We start from the raw sequence: 13548 nt of genomic DNA, 5'->3' as shown, positions 1-13548 counted from the left end.
GTCTTTCATTGGTTCTATTGTTTTCCTTGTATTACTGTGAATTCCTGCAAGAAAAAGAATCGCAGGATTGTATATGGTGACATATATGTACTTCAATAATGTATTTACTTTGAACTTAAGTGAGTCTGCTGATGCCTGTGCGTGTATCTGGCAGTTTTGACATGTAGCGCAATTTTCTGCCAATTTTACGACTATTACCTCACAGCTATGGGAGTTTCACCAGGGTCCCATGATGAGCAAGATGCAGCGGTGTTCTCTGGAGATGTAAAAATAATTTCTGTCTTTTTTATGACTTTCCCACCTGCGGCATATCCAAAGAATATACTTGTTACTAGTGGCATCATATTTTGATTGAACCTTGGACTTTGCAAGGAGTTCTGGTAAATCCCAACAACATTAATATCTGCAGTGTACCTGAACTTCAGATCACGGGGAAAAGGGATTGTTGACATATCAGGTAGAGACCCTACATCCTGAGTTTATACAGCAATTTGTTTTTATTTGTGAAAGATGATGGTTGCATCATTGATACACCTTAACTACAAAACATTTACATACATTATATAACTATACCATCGTGAAGATAACAAATAGTAATGGTGCACATCTTTTTTTTTATAATACCATAGCCTTAATTCTATATTCTGTGTGTGTATGTATAAAAGTATATATAGTCTATGGTTTGTTGTTTCATATTCTATGTGTTGTTCGTTTGCTTGCACAATTTGTTCTTTTCTTGCATGTTGGGTGTTTGATGTCTTTTCAAATGGATTCCATGGAGTTTCTTGCTTTTGCATGAGGACGAATCTCAGAGTTGTATTCTGTACACATACTCTGATAGTAAATGTACTTTGAATCTTTGGATTTTTTTCACTTTGAATCTGTAGGCAGCCTCATGCCCTGGTGAGATAGGGCACGCCTTTCCTAGCATGCAAAGCCAGCTCCGGTGGAGTGCGTGGTTGAGAACCAACAGCCAGGAGGGTGGTCTGCAACATTCCATGGAGAGTGAAGAGCCTGGCAAGCCACAGGACAAACCAGGATCAGCCACTGCAACCAAAGAAGACTCCATTTGTGATGCAAACAACAGGAATTCTGCAGATGCTGGAAATTCAAGCAACACACATCAAAGTTGCTGGTGAACGCAGCAGCTCTAGGAAGAGGTACAGTTGACTTTTCAGGCCGAGACCCTGAAACGTCGACCGTACCTCTTCCTAGAGATGCTGCCTGGCCTGCTGCGTTCACCTGCAACTTCCATTTGTGATGCTTGTTCATGCCAGAGGACTCCTGCTTCCAAGGTTGAGAGAGTGGAACTGACCCAGTGCAATGGCTTTTCCACTTTTAAAAACTCTCCTGCATAGTTTTCCCATCATCATTGGACATAACCCACAACCACCACCACCAGCACCACAATATTCTGTAGGAGATTAGATGAAAAAGTACATAGGTATGTATTAAAAATTGAGGAGGAAAATATGTTTGAACAGATGATAAAGTGCCAATAAGATTTGCCAAGAAAGCAATAATGAAAGAAAACATAAGACAGAAAGAATAGGTATTTGTGATTAAAACCCAGCACTACAGAATGAAAGCAAAGACATTTAATAGAAAGTGCATGTTTTGTTTTCATTTTCACCTTAAAGAAATATTACAGGAAATGAACTGGCATGAACAAATTGATCAATGGCTTTACTGAGTTATAATAATGCTGTCCCACATTGGCTTATTCTTAACATCAGGGTTTCAGATTCAGAGATTATACAGATATACGCGATATATTTTTCGGCACATTTACGAATATGTGAACTATGATCGGCAACATTCATTTACCATCAAATGAGTGAGCTTTATTGCACTTTATGTCGCAAATTGTAATTTAAATCAAGCATCAAAGGAGTTTGTAGAGTATGCATTTACATATAGTAGTTTATAATATTATTCAGAAATCTAGTAATAGGGAAACTAGGTGGTTATATTATTTGCATCGACTTGCCTACTCTGGGGAAAAAAAGTGTTACTATTACAGTAATTACCTAGCAGTGGATTGGTTTGCCGCGGGGGTGTCTCATTACGTCAAAGAGTGGGAACTTCCGATTGGCTGTCGTGTTGTCAGGGCCGATGACCGGCGATGAATTAGTTGGTGATTGGTCAGGCTCTTTGGCAGGAGGCTGTCAGTGTGGGAACGCCATATTTGTTGTCGTGTCAGAGTCCGGAGCTGCGGCAGGAACGGAGGGAGGCTTCGGAGGCCGGAGCCGCGGCACGGATTACCTTACCATCGGCACTTCAGGTGGAAACTAAACCGCTTGGTTTTATCACCTTGAGAAATTTTCGAGAGCGAGTAACCGCTGGCGCTGCACTGCTGATATTCGAGCTGAAGCTGTGACGGTTCAGTCCTGACTGGGAGATGGTGCAAACCTGAGCAGGACTTGGTCCGGGCTGCAACTGGAACTGGGAGCGAAGGCTGGGGCCGGGCTGAATGAGGTGAGGTGTTTTCTTCGCACAATTTACCATCCATCCCACTCCGTCCACCAAGTCCACTTTCACCCGGCAATGGAACAGGATGCAGGCCGAGGGCTATACCTCGTCCCTCCTCTCCTCTCTCCTCTCCTGGCTTTCTCCTTGACCAGTTGATCGTGCCTGTTTCTATAATGCATTTAATATTTACGCAGCATGGTTACTTTGTGTATGACATGCTCTGCTGGAATCCCATCTATGTTTGTCATTGTTATGCACATGCGACCTTTTGACTACTGCGCTGATATTATCAAAACATGCTAATAATTTCACCAGATCAATCCTATTGTTAATCCTAATGTGATTTCATATTAAACTGCAGTAGATGTTGCAATAAAATATTTTGCTTATGATGATGCGAATGTCAGTTTTATATATACTAGTTACATTTGTGTCATCTTTGGAAGAGCACCACGAATGGTATTTGATAACAAAATCCAGTTCCGAATGGTAAAAGACAAACGAAATATTTAAAGCTTCCGTTCTGATGGAAGCCAAGTGCTTAGTAAAACATTTTAAATACAATAGCGTTTGATTACGAGGATATATACCTTATCAGTACAGTATACAGATAGTTAGTTGCCACAACATAGCAAAGTTCAACAAACCATTTTTTAAAAACTGTAGTATATGTAATTTTCCATAAGGATTACTAATATGGCATCAAAGTAACTGAGCAAAATTTTGAATGAAAAGTATGAGTTCTTTAACTGTACAGTACAGGTTGAGTACTCCTTGGGGCCAGAAGTGTTTTGGATTTAATGAAATATATTGGATCGGCATAGTTTCCTCCACTGAATTTATGTGCTGTCGGTAAGCAGTCTTTCTCTTACAGTTGTACTTAACAGCAAAAATTATTACATACTGCGGCGAGGCGGAGAAAAGTCTCTATCACAGGAGGTGTAAGGCACTCCTTGCTTACACTAGCTTGCATGTCACCTTTGGGCAAGGTGTAGCACCTGCTTAGCCCCCCCAGTCAGGATCACATGAAGCCATGAGAGCAGGTGGTGGATGGTCGTATGAATAGCTGGTGCGTATCACAAGATCCTGGTTATGTAAACACTGACACCAGGCAGACCATCTCTGAAGAGTATTGATAATGGCTGAGGTCACCTGTCTTGTAAAGACACTGCCCAGAAAAAGGTAATGGCAAATCACCTCTGAAGAAAAAATTGCCAAGAACAATCATGCTCATAGAAAGACCATGATCACCCATGTCATATGACACGGCACATAACAGACAAACTAATATAATGAAAATATATTGTGTGCAGGGTAACAAAAACAGCACAGCAGCATCAGGAGAATACCTGAATCAGCCGTTAAACAACAACAAATAGCGGCAGTCCTTCAGTCTCCACATAAGATGCAGTGTTTTGATTAAAAGATCACAGTACACTGTATTTGTATTTTACTTTATTTTAGGTTTTATGTGGGTATAAAAACAATCAGCATTGTAAACTTCAAGCAACGTACATCAAAGTTGCTGGTGAACGTAGCAGGCCAAGCAGCATCTATAGGAAGGGGTGCAGTTGACGTTTCAGGCCGAGACCCTTCGTCAGGACTAACTGAACAGTTAGTCCTGATGAAGGGTCTCGGCCTGAAACGTCGACTGCACCTCTTCCTATAGATGCTGCTTGGCCTGCTGCGTTCACCAGCAACTTTGATGTATGTTGCTTGAATTTCCAGCATCTGCAGAATTCCTGTTGTTAGCATTGTAAACTTGTTCTGTTACTGGATTTTCATCTTGAAAAAATGAATGGATTTCTATATGGCTTTGTGATCATCAGATGCTTTAAAAATTTAATGCTGTACTTTTTAATTTTCTGCAAACAGCTTGTGAGTATTTACAATTGCCCTCAATTTTCAGTGTGTCGTGATAGATCTTTGCTTATTTCACAATTACAATACCATTGATCGTCATATGTTCACTCCAACACTGACAAATTGACTCTTTCAATACACCATCGAGATATTTATTTTATGCATTATGCAGTGGTTTGCTATTTTTCATTAACCTCTATTCATTACATATGTGAGGTCACTTCTCAGAACTGTCTGTGATGCGCAGAGACCTGCGTATCACCTTCTCAGTGCCTTGTGAAATTTTCCCATTTGTGACATCATGTCAGTGCTCAAAATTTTGGATTTTGGAGGTTTTCAGATTTTAAAAGTTTGGATAAGGGGTACTTAACCTGTATGAGGTACTGGGGGTTGTAATGGAGACTCAAAATGGTATGAGGTCAAGGCAAAGCAAGAAACTGAACTGAAATACTAGCTGATTCTCATTCCTTTGATACTGCCTGATTTGCGTATTTCTAGAAATGTTTTTATTTCAGATTTCCAGCTTCTGCATTTGTTTCGTTTTCAGTGGAACCTGCATCTCCCTTGTATAAGTTACCTGCAACCCCTTTTATCGTGGGGGATTTGGATAACTTACTTGATTTGCCAAACTGAAAAAATACAGGATAGGAATGTATTTAGGAATTCAACTTAAAACTCATTGTTGGAAATTCCATGTATTTTCCACATGGGACAATAAAGAAATAAAATACAAGGAAGAACAGTTTGCTTAAATTAAAATAGAATCATGTTGATGGAAAATAAATTTTATTTATTTAGAGACATACCACTGAGCCAATGAGCCTGTGCCGCCCAATTAAACAGTAAGTTGAAACACAAGAAAATCTGCAGATGCTGAAAATCCAGAGAGAAACACACAAAATGCTGGAGGAACTCAGCAGGTCAGGCAGCATCTATGGAAGAGAGTAAGCAGTTGATGTTTTGGGCTGAGACCTTTCATCAGTCGTGAGCAAATTCAGTGTTGGAGTGTATCAGAAGATTGGTATAGAATTCAAATAGTATGACTATATTTTGGATCTCCCCCTCCCCCTCCAACTTTCAAATCCCTTACTCACTCTTCCTTCAGTTAGTCCTGACGAAGGGTCTCGGCCTGAAACGTCGACTGCACCTCTTCCTATAGATGCTGCTTGGCCTGCTGCGTTCACCAGCAACTTTGATGTATATTGCTTGAATTTCCAGCATCTGCAGAATTCCTGTTGTTTTAGTATGACTATATTGCTGCCTTATGAACTATTGAGATTCTTCTGTTTCAGAATCAGTTTATTATCGTGAAATTTGTTTAAAATACAGGCAACCCCTGCATTAAGGCTGTTCTGGTTACAGTAATATACTCCTGCAGAATTTGAAAATCATTACTCAGAAATAAGAGTTGCAGAATGAAATTTGTTCTCACGAGATCGGTGTGGAAATAAATAAATAAATTACAGAAATTTGTTCTTCAACTCCTGCTTCTTAACACATTGGCAGGTGTCACAGCTTCATAATGGAGAAACTAGCAACAGAACCTGTTTTCTCCACCCCTTCCACTCCCTTAATTGCTTGTAAAAAAAATACAATTCATTATACGCAGTAAAGTTAGTATTAGCGATGTTGATGTACTTTGTTCATTTATAGTAACACACACAAAGTGCTGGACAAACTCAGCAGGTCAGGGAGCATTGATGGAAATGACTAAACAGTCAATGTTTCAGGCTGAGGCCCTTGAAAAGGTCTGGAAGAAACCAGAACAAGATGGTGAGGGAGGGGAAGGAGTACAAGCTGGATGGTGGTAGGTGAAGCAGGTGGGTGGGGAATGGGCTCGATGTAAGGAGCTGTGAGGTGATAGGTGGGAAAGGTAAAGAGCTGGAGAGGAATGAATCTGATAGGAGAGGAGTGTCAGTCATGGGAGAAAGGCACTCCAATGGGAGGTGATAGGCAGGTGAGGAGAAGAGAAGGGGCAAGAGGGGATCCAGAATGAGGAGTGGAAGAAGATGGAAGGGGGAGGGGGAAAATTTATTAAATATTAGAGAAATTGATGTTCATGCCATCAGGTTAGAGCTACCCAGGCGGAATATGTGGTGTTGCTTTTCCTACCTCGGAGTGATCTCAGTGTGGCGGTAGAGAAGGCCATGGGCCAATATGTCAGAATGGGAATGGGCATTGTAATTAAAATGGTCGGCCATCAGGAAATCCTGCTTTTTCTGCATGGAGTGAAGGTGCTCAACAAAGCGAACCCCCAGTCTATGCCTGGTCTCATTTGACGGCCCCCAACACATTTGCAGGTGAAGTGTTGCCTCACTTGGAAAGACTGTTTGGGGTCCTGAATGGAGGTGAGGGAGAAGGTGAATGGACAGGTGTAGCACTCTTCCGTTTGCAGGGATAAGTGCCAGGAGGGAGGTTAGTGGGGATGGAATCATGGAGGGAGCATTTGCCGCAGATAGCAGATTGGGTGTGGGGAAGAAATAAAGATGTGTTTGCTGGTAGAATCCTATTGAAGATAGTGGAAGCTGTGGGTCATTCATGCCCTTCTAGAAAAGAAACCTGTGATTATTTCCTAGTTTAGTTTTAATATGATTCCAATCCAGCAATGTAGTTTACTTTTAATTATTTTCTCAAATGTCGTACTGCTTTCAGGGAACTATTAAAGATATATATCTTGGCTTTACCTGTGATATCCGTATCTTCTGGCAAATAAATTAATCACAAGCTGGTTCTATTTATTTTTTGGATAAGTTTTATTTAGAAAATAATATTTAGGGATACAGAATGCATGAAATTTGATACACATATGGCAAATAAAGCATCCTCAAGAGAAGGTGGCATTTGTAATGTTTAGATTTGAGAGCTTTTGGGCAATGGATATTTCCTAGTTTATAGGTTTGAGGCAATTAGTCAATAACTCCATTATCAAATTGAAGATGCATTATATCTACCTTTTTCTATGATCTTAATTATCTTAACACATTATCTTCAATATTCTGGTTGAATGTTAATTATTGCTTTTAGGTGTTGCAAGTATCAGAACTCAGCAGGTCAGGCAGCGTCTGCTGAAATGAACAAAGATTGGCTGTTTCGGGCTGAGACCTTTCTTCAGGACTGTAAGGGAGGGGGAAGGTGCCAGAATAAAAAGGCGTGGGAAGGAGAAGGAGGATTAGCTAAAAGGTGATAGGTGAATCCAGGTGGGTGGGAAAGGTAAAGGAGTGGAGAGAAAGGAATCTGATAGGAGAGTAGAGTGGATCATAGGAGAAAGGGAAGAAGGAGGGACACCAGGGGGAGGCGATAGGCAGGTGAGGAGAAGAGGTAAGAGGCCTGAGTGTGGAATGGAAGAAGAACAAAGGGGGAAAGAAATAAAATTACCGGAAGGAGAAGTTGATCTTCATGCCTTCAAGGTAGAGGCTACTCTGATGGAATATGAGGTGTTGCTCCTCTACCCTGAGCGTGGCCTCATCATGGCAAAAGAAGGTTGTGGATGGACATGTTGGAATAGGAATGGGGATAGGAAGTAAAATGGTTGTTCACCAGGGAATTCCGCTTTCGGCAGATGAGGCAGAAGTGCTCTCCCAATTTATGTCGGGTTTCACCAATGTAGGGAGGCTGCATTGGGAGCACCAGATACAATAGACAACCCCAACAGATTCACAGGTAAATTGTTACCTCACGTGTAAGGACTATTTGGGAAACTGAATGGAGGCAAGGGAAGAGGTGAGTGGGCAGACATAGCATTTCAGTTGCATGCAGGAGTGTGTGCCAAGAGGGAGATTAGTGGAGAGGGACGAACAGACAAGGGAATTACAGGGGCGGGGGGGGGCAATCCTGGTGAAAAGTGGAGAGGGGTGAGTAAAGATGTGTTTGGTGGTAGGATCCCACTGAAGATGACAATTTGTGAACAATAATGTTTTGTATGTGGATGCACATGGAGTGGTAGGTGAGGTCAAGAAGAACACTATCCTTGTTAAGGCAGCAGGAAGATGGGGTGAATGCAGATGTTCAGAAAATGGAGGAGACGCAGGTGAGGGCAGCAACAATGACGGAGGAAGGGAAACCGGTTCATTAAAGAAAGGAAACGTGGTGGAGATGAAGGAACTGAGAAAAGGGAATAGCGTTTTTACAGGGGAAGAGGTATAGTCGAGATTACCCAGGTGGAGACAGATCGAGACAGGGGAGGGAGGGCGGGGTGCAAGTTGGAGCCAAAGTTGATGAAATTGAGGAGCTCAGCATAGGTGCATGAAGCAGCACCAATGCAGTCTTCAGTGTAGCGCAGGAAGAGTTGGGGAGCATAACCAGTGAAGACCGTTCTATGTAGCCAACGAAAACACAGGCATAGCTGTGGCCCACGTGGGTGCCCCTGGCTATCCTTCGAGTTTGGAGAAAGTGGGAGGATCCAAAAGACAAATTGTTGAAGGTGAAGACCAGTTCTTCCAGACAGGGATGGTGATGGTGGAAGGGAACTGATCGGGTCTTATGTTGAGAAAGAAACAGAGAGCTTTGAGGCCTTCTTGATGAGGATTAGAATTGTATAAGACTGGACATCCATGGTGAAAATGAGACAGTCAGGGCCAAGGAATTGAAAGTAATTGAGGGGATCGAAAACATGTGAAGTGTTGCAGATGTAGTTGAGAAGGGAGTGAACCAAGGGGGATAGAATGGAGTTGAAGTTGTGGACAGTAGTTTAGTAGGGCAGGACAATGTGCCTACCCGGATGGTCAGGTTTGTGGATCTTGGGTAGGAAATAGTAGTGAGTTCGGTGGCAGTGGATGTGAGTTCTCCAGAGTTGATGAGGTCAATGATGGTGTCGGAGACAATTTTCTGATGGTACGGCGTGGGGCTCTTTTCAAGAGTTAGGCAAGAGGAGGTGTCTGAGAGTTGCAGCCTGATGTCAGCAAGGTAGTAGTCAGTCTGACGCAGCACTGCCATTTTCTAAGTGTTTGTTGGTAAGGGTATGATTGGTGTGGAGGGTTCTCAATTTAAAGTTTTGGTGGTTCCAAAGAAAAGCTTATATATCTATTCAAATATACATGAAAATATGTTAGTGTAGTTTAGGGATATTTTAAACCAAGGTCCAAACCACAGTTAGGTTCATGGGACTCAAAGTCCTCAAATTATTAGAATTTGTTGATTATTGAACTTTCAGGTTTTTCTTTGCATTATTTTAACTATAAATGTTTTCTGCAATGTCGGCAACCTCTGTTTGCAAGGAAGTCTTCTTGACATTTGAAAATGACTGTTGCAGGTCAAGTGAAAGAATTTTATTGATGTAAATTGTTAATATGTCCAAAAAGTGGAAACATTTTTTTGATCTCAAGAATTGTTGGATTAGCACAATAGCTTTTCCACTGTTGTCTCATTCCACATTAAGTTGATACATTACAAGTATGTGGCTAATGGGAGCAGTGAATGTGCTGACAGTACAGTAATGCAAAACAAAAGCTGCGGCACTAGAACTACTGGATATCTCAACAAACAGGCCAGAAATGATTAAGCTTATCTCCAGAAATCATAGCACAAAAAGCTGGATGCACGCACAGGCCTTCACTGTCAATAAATTTAGTTAAAATAGACAAGCAGATTATATTTTATGCCCATGGCTAATTAAACCTATTGTTCTGATATGTTGTCTTAAGTTTGAAAAGCAAAAAGTACATTAGATCAAGAAGTCCTAAGCATTTGCAGTCAGTTAAATACTATAGGAGTTAGTGTAACTAATTTGATAAAACATCATGGACTCAAAACAGAAGTACAATGAAGTAACCATTTGACCTGTTTTGACCAGGTTGTTTAAGGGTTATTTAATTTTAAGTGTTCAAATCAATGATAACTGATGATGTGTTAATGTTAAGTAGTCGAATAACACAAAATATCAGTGTTAAAGCTGATGCTACTACGGCTCAGTATATTTAAATTAAGTAAGTGGTGCAAGAATAAAGATATAAAAAGTAGTGGAGCAACACACAAAACTTGCTGGTGAACGCAGCAGGCCAGGCAGCAACTCTAGGAAGAGGTACAGTGGACATTTCGGGCTGAGACCCTTTGTCAGGACTAACTGAAAGAAGAGCTAGTGAGAGATTTGAAAGTGGGAGGGGAAGGGGGAGATCCAAAATGACAGGAGAAAACAGGAGGGGGAGGGATGGAGCCAAGAGCTCTGTCTGGTGCCTTGAATAGTAGTGAGGGAGGAAGTGTAAAGGCATGTGTAGCACTTGTTCCGCTTACAAGGATAAGTGCCGGGAGGGGGATTGGTGGGGAGGAATGGGGGGACGAATGGACAAGGGAGTCGTGTAGGGAGCGATCCCTGCGGAAAGCAGAGGGGGGCTGAGGGAAAGATGTGTTTAGTGGTGGGATCCCGTTGGAGGTGGTGGAAGTTACGGAGAATTATATGTTGGACCCGGAGGCTGGTGGGGTGGTAGGTGAGGACAAGGGGAACACTATTCCTAGTGGGGTGGCGGGAGGATGGGGGGAGAGCAGGTGTGTGTGAAATGGGAGAGATATGTTTGAGAGCAGAGTTGATGGTGGAGGAAGGGAAGCCCCTTTCTTTAAAAAAGGACATCTCCTTCATCCTGCAATGAAAAGCCTCATCCTGAGAGCAGATGCGGCGGAGATGGAGGAATTGCGAGAAGTGGGTGGCATTTTTGCAAGAAGAGTGAGAAGAGGAATAGTCCAGATAGCTGTGAGAGTCCGTAGGCTTATAGTAGACATCAGTAGATAAGCTGTCTCCAGAGATAGAGACAGAAAGATCTGGAAAGGGGACGGAGATGTCAGAAATGGACCGGGTAAACTTGAGGGCAGGGTGAAAGTTGGAGGCAAACTTAATGAAGTCAATGAGCTCGGCATGCGTGCAGGAAGCAGTAGTGGGGTAGTGTTCATGGGTTCAATGTCCCTTCAGAAATTGGATGGCAGAGGGGAAGAAGCTGTTCCTGAATCGTTTGAGTGTGTGCCTTCAGGCTTATGCACCTCCTTTCTGATGTAGACAGGGCATCTTCTGGGTGATGTAGACCCAGAACAGTTTGTGCTGTGATTTCAGCAGCTGTAGAGGACAATTACTTACATTGTCTACAGGTATTTGAGAATAGATTTGATGGCTTTGAGTCTCTGATATCCCTTATATCAGTTTGTTTATACACAATTTCTATGGGTCTTTTGAATTCCTTCTTGCTCTTAATAGCTGAACAAATGGTTTTGGTGTGGCAGTTTGCTTTCTGATACATGTCAACAAAGGAATGTTAGGTACCTGCTGGTAATCCTCCTCTTCCCACCCGCCCTCTCCTTCACCATTCCCCATTCCTTTCCCCTCTCTCACCTTATCTCCTTGCCTGCCCATCACCTCCCTTTGGTGCTGCTCTCCGCTTTTCTTTCTTCCATGGACTTCTGTTCTCCTGTTGGACTCCCCCTTCTCTAGCCCTGTATCTCTTTCACCAATCAACTTCCCAGCTTTTTACTTCATCCCCTCCCTCCCAGTTTCACCTCTCATCTTGTGTTTCTCTGTCCCCTCCCTCACCTTTTAAATCTACTCATTTTTTTTCTTTCCAGTCCTGCGAAGGGTCTTGGCCTGAGACATCATCTGTACTTTTTCCCTATAGATGCTGCCTGCCCTGCTGAGTTCCTCTAGCATTTTGTGTGTGTTGCTTGGATTTCCAGTATCTGCAGATTTTCTCTTGTTTGTAATGTTGGGTAAAATTGGTTTTGAAATGTACGTAAATTCATCCGTTCACACTGCACTTACTATGCCCTAGTAGTAGAAACAAACCTGGCTGTGAAAGCTTTTTTGTCAGCACTTTTTATACACATGAGCTTCAGAGATGTATCTTTTTAAGTAACAGTGTGATTCTCAGTGCATTAGAAGATTTTAAATTTACATATTTATACCACATTCTTATTTTTCACAAAGATTTCTGTGGAATGTTTGACTGACTATTAAGGACTGAAGAAAACAAATGAATATTAAAGGTGAAGTTATTTAAGTAGCTTGATTGTTGTGTAGCAGACAATTCTACAGTTGAAATTATTTCGCCATCCTTTGCTATTTTTGTTTATACACTGCACTGGTGATATCATCCACCTCATGATCTATTTAGAATTGCACTATGAAATATCAAGACATAACTTGCAATTCAGTATTTAAGATCAAGCATTTAGGACAGATTTTCTTAATAGTAAATGTGCATTCCAACACTTAATGCTGTAGATCCTTACTATGCTTTAAAAATAATCATTTTTCTGGATCTGCCCATTCTTCTTTGCCTTACGAAGCTGGTGGTAAGCTGGTAAGCTTCTACCTTGAACTACTGCAGCCCTTAAGGTGAAAACAATGCTACCACGATTTAGACTACGGGAAGGATGTAATTATGCTCTCAAAGTGATGTTGACAGGAAATGTATCATAATCAAGGGTGATGTTCTTCATTAATTGTTGGACGATTGAGAATCCCAATTTTTGAAATATATTTCACTCGGATGTTGAGGTGTGTTGTTGCTACAGAAGGTAGAGTTTGTCATCCCGGAATGGAGACTTTCTCTTTCTTTCATGGATTTGACTTGGAGAACCATTGTACTGACTATCCTTCACTAATAATGCTTATACTGAGTCCTGGGGATCATGCAGAAACATCATCAGATTAAAGGGAACATCTTCCACGAAGTTGCACCAACCTGCATCCAACTCTTGCACTTGAGTCTAAAAGTTTCATTAGTTGGCCACTCTATCTGGATGCCTAAGAATCATCTTCCTTGTTAGATTCTCTTTTCCTAGCCCTCTGTTTCTTAGCCAAAAGAAATTATACTAGGATGAGATGAAGCCTTATTTTGAGAGGTCATAAACCTGTGATATCCAAGAATAAATGATATTTTGCATTGTGTTCAGGGGGCCTTTGAAAATATTCATGAACTGTCTGTTTTAGGACTTTGGTGCTGGAGTGGCCTGCTCAGCTATATTGAGCTTTTTGCTATAACTTCAGTACTGAGAATGGTAAAGTCATAGATTTGCACAACAGGAAATAGGCCCTTCAGTCCACCGTAACCATACCAAGCTCTTTTTCCATCTAACTAATCCTATTTGCCTTTACTTAGTCCACACACTCTGTGTTTTGCCTATGCAGATTCCTGTGTATATTCCTTCTCCTCCAGTGGTGAGTTATCCATATCATTCACTCATTGTAGTTTAAAAAAAACTTTCTCAAGTGTGTTTTAAAATTCCTTCCTTCCTGCA

At 41.6% G+C, this 13548-nt stretch overlaps 1 protein-coding gene across 4 annotated transcripts in view; it reads left to right on the top strand.

Annotated features, from left to right (window-relative positions):
* Positions 1 to 2080: 2080 nt before the first annotated feature.
* The window catches only part of ccdc186 (coiled-coil domain-containing protein 186), a 114989-nt gene continuing 103521 nt past the window's right edge, over positions 2081 to 13548 (top strand). For 3 of the 4 annotated variants that reach the window (XM_063071996.1, XM_063071997.1, XM_063071995.1), the window contains exon 1: positions 2081 to 2478. The gene's annotated coding sequence lies outside the window, so the exon portion shown is untranslated. The remainder of the gene's footprint in view (positions 2479 to 13548) is intronic. The other variant, XM_063071998.1, reaches the window with a different exon arrangement.

Source organism: Mobula hypostoma, chromosome 19 (genome assembly GCF_963921235.1).
Source record: "Mobula hypostoma chromosome 19, sMobHyp1.1, whole genome shotgun sequence".
NCBI classification, from domain to species: Eukaryota; Metazoa; Chordata; class Chondrichthyes; order Myliobatiformes; family Myliobatidae; genus Mobula; species Mobula hypostoma.
Note: the sequence above shows the minus strand (reverse complement) of the source record. Positions and strands in the feature narration are given on the sequence as shown.